Consider the following 3660-nt stretch of genomic DNA (forward strand, 5'->3'; position numbering starts at 1 on the left):
ACTGAAGCAGGAACAAACTTTATTTTTAAACTGCAGGAAAACACTTCACACAGCTCCCGGGGAATCCTCCCGAACGCGCCAGGAGGCTTGTCCAGGAACCCCCAGCCGGAAATATCTCTCCCGGAAATCCCTCCTCCTGCACTTCCCCAACCAATGGGAACTCTCGGGGAATCCCCGGAAATCCCCATGAGAACTCCAAAATAGTGCGAGATCTCAAAAGTTGTGGCAGAGGCGGATAGTAATGCCTCGCCTGTCAATCAATACTGTTGGCAAAATGCCAGGGGCCATACAGACTCGGCAGTGGCTCTCAGCAACAACCCACCAGAAGTCACATCTCATGCAGGGTGGGGGAGGGAGCAGAGAGATGAGGGGGACTAGCCCTAGGCTAGAGGCTCCCTGTGTTGCTTCTCAGATCAGCATGTCCATCCAGTAAGCAAGGGGTCCCGGAGTGTCTGTGTGCCAAGCAGCCCCTTCCTTCCCTGTCCAGGTGCCCTGGACAGCAGGGAGGGGATGATGAAGTTGGGCCTGTGTATCATGACCATCCTCTGCTCTGCTGGGGTGCCTCATGGACTGATATCAAGTCTTGGGACTAATTCTGTGCTTCCAAAATAAGGGGATGGGATTACATTGGTGGTTTTCAGCAACAATGTTTTATAAAATGTCAGGATTTCTTGGGGGTATCTGGGCAAAGTTGTGGGAAATCTGTCTCCTTGGCTTGTGGATCGCCCTCTTCTCTCCGTGTGCTCACCTGTTCTTCCCTGTTTCTGTGTCCTAATAGTGCCTTCTTATGAGGCTCCAGTCCTCTTGGATGAGGGCCACCCTAATGACCTTGTGCAACCCATTCATCTGTTTAAATGCAGTCATTTTGTGAGAAATCAAGGGTTAAGTGTCAATTCATGAGGCCTATTCTTCTGCCCTTCACTTTAAAAGGAACATCTGAGTTAATCTGTTTTTACATGTGGATTTTCATCCAGGGGAGGGTTGATGGTTCACAAATATTTGAAAACTGCTGAGATGAAATGAGCACTTTGGTTTTTCACCAGATCTTGGAGATGGAGAGTCCACCCCAAACAGAGATCAGCTGCAAGCAGGACTTCTTGTGTCCAGAAGGAAGGGCTGTAGCTGTGATCCCTCACATGGAACCTGCTCCTCAGGGTTGCATGAGGAACCCTGGTGTATTGCCGTAGTCTGTCTGGGCACAAAATAATCGAGCCACCACGAGGCACTTGTAGGTTCAAACAGGAACTCCTTTATTGCTCGAACTCCCATGAACGCCACCCATGCGGACCTTCCAGGAACACCACACCAACTGGAACTCCCTCCCCTGGGCCTTCACCAACCAACAGGGAACTCTCCAGGAATCCCTTCGAGAGCTCAACCGGAACTCAATGGGAACTCCAGGAGAACTCAAAAGTAGCCAGCGCCAGGCAGCAGGAGCCACCCTATTCTGGAACCTCCCTATTGCCGGACAGCAGGGGTCTATATACAACTGAATAGTAGCCTGTTTCAATCCCGCATCATCCAGTCACAGCAATTATACACAGCTTAACTTAATTATCATCATCTTAATGGCTTACTGGCGTCACCTCTCAACCATTCCTTCTGGCAAAATGCCAGGGGCCATTCCGACTCTGGCTGTGGCTCTCAACAGTGTATATCACTCAGTGGCACAGGGGAACATCAGCAGCAGGAATGCTTGGTCCTTCCTGGCACTGTACTCCAGGCTACGGGAGGGAAAGACTTTTTCAACTTTGTCCCATTGAATTGGAGAAGCAAAGTATCTCCGTTTAATGTAGCAATTTGGCTCTTTGTGACTCTTACAAAAACCATTTCCTATATTTTGAAGGATAATCCAAGAAATGCGTGGATTTACGAAGAACTTACCACGAACCCAGTTTCTCCTCCAGTTCTCTGGGTGGTTGAAGCCCTTGTAGGCTGTGCCTCTGGGTTGGTCTCCTGAGCTATAGCAGGAACAAGACCTAGTTATGGGAATTAGAGGGGCTGTCCTATAGTCAGATGTTGGAAGCTATGTATGAACTATAGGTTTATTTGAGCCATCATAAAGCAGGGAATCTGCTTTTTTGGGAACTCCTGAGTGAAATGTCCCAGTTCAAGAAAGCCCAGATCATGCTGAAGCCCTGCCTTAGCTCACAGCCCTAGGTTCAAATGCAGCTGCTAAGAGATGGGCGTAACCTGCCAAGTTCCAAACAGCTTGTTTTCCCCATTCTAATCCTATTTTCCTGAAGAAGCTCCACACTGAATCCCTTTGATGTGTTTCACTATAAATAAAACATTTGAGGGCTTTTCCCTTTGTTAGGATCAAACCCATCAGGTCCCTTCCACCAGTCAAGCCCCTGCTTTGAATATGTACTTCACATCTTTTGTGTTTATTTCTTAATACTGCTTGTCTTGTTTTTATATCCAGCCAGTCCACACCTCCAACAATTACCTACTCCCTTCCCACACATGGTGTAGATGAGAATCAAGGGCCTTACAGGATATGTGTCACCACCACCTGCTAAAAGCTGCCTCTCCTGTTATGACTTCCCACCATGGAATACCACACTGCAAGTTGGATGTCATCAATAGCATTGATGAGGGTGTCGCAAATCATCCCATTGCTGTAACTAAAGTTGGTCTGGTTAGGGATGAATTAGACAGTTGTTTATGCAGAGCACACAACATACTTTTCACAACTATTTTCTGATTTTACTGAGTGACCATTAAAAAAAAAAAAGTGGCCGGGGGAAGTAACACATAAGAATCCCCTGATAGACAGGGCTGCTTTTCCCAGAAAGATCTTAACCTCTGGAGCACACAGAGACATTCACTCAGAAATAAAGAAAGATTTTTTTTTTTTTTTGGTGATGGTGGTGCTGGGGATTGAACCCAGGGCCTTGTGCATACAAGGCAAGCACTCTACCAACTGAGCTACATCTCCTTACAACAGACACTAGTATGGCAGTATGTATAAATGTGGATGTATAACCAATGTGATCCTGCAATTTGTACACGTGGTAAAAACAAGAATTCATACCCCATTTGAATCAAATGTATGATATATGATATGTCAAGATCATTGTAATGTTTTGAGCAACCAATAAAAAAAAAGAAATAAAGAAAGAGAAATAGGGAAGCAGGAGGAGAAATCCCAAGAATTAGTCCTTACTGCTTTAGGACTTAAACTGGACATGACAGAATTAAACTGGACATGACTGTCCAGGGCTGTCATGTCCTGCATTGGAGTCTTCCATGATCCCCTTCCCTCTGTGCCTATTTGCTAGATGATTCATGGGCGGCAGCTGATAAAGGAAGGGGTAGGAAAAGGGTCAGGTTGCAAAGGTAGAGGGAAAAGCTTCCCGTTCTCAAAAAGCACAGGCTATACCATCTCAGGACTCCACCAGGCAGCTTCTGAGGAATTTTAAATTATCACAGTTTTCTAGCTGAGGACCTTCTTGCAGGAGAAAGGCTAATTCCTTAGGACACATAATGAACACAGATACAGAATTTATCTAGAGGCCAGTCCCCAAGCTTTGCAGGAATAATATTTCAACCTTTCTTGATAAGTAGATTCCTCAAAAATGTGGACAGAAACATCAATCACCCTCTTCCTGGATTCCAGGATTTTCATGTGAAATTCTCACAGTCCTGCTAAGATAT

At 46.0% G+C, this 3660-nt stretch overlaps 1 non-coding gene across 1 annotated transcript; it reads right to left on the reverse strand.

The window, feature by feature from the left end:
- Positions 1-2868: 2868 nt before the first annotated feature.
- Trnat-ugu (transfer RNA threonine (anticodon UGU)) lies at positions 2869-2941 on the reverse strand. Its single transcript has one exon. It is a non-coding gene; the product is annotated as a tRNA-Thr (tRNA).
- Positions 2942-3660: the final 719 nt, after the last annotated feature.

Source organism: Marmota monax, unplaced genomic scaffold (assembly GCF_021218885.2).
Source record: "Marmota monax isolate L192 unplaced genomic scaffold, Marmota_monax_Labrador192_F-V1.1 WCK01_AAM20220418_F8-fsc00273, whole genome shotgun sequence".
Taxonomy (NCBI): Eukaryota; Metazoa; Chordata; class Mammalia; order Rodentia; family Sciuridae; genus Marmota; species Marmota monax.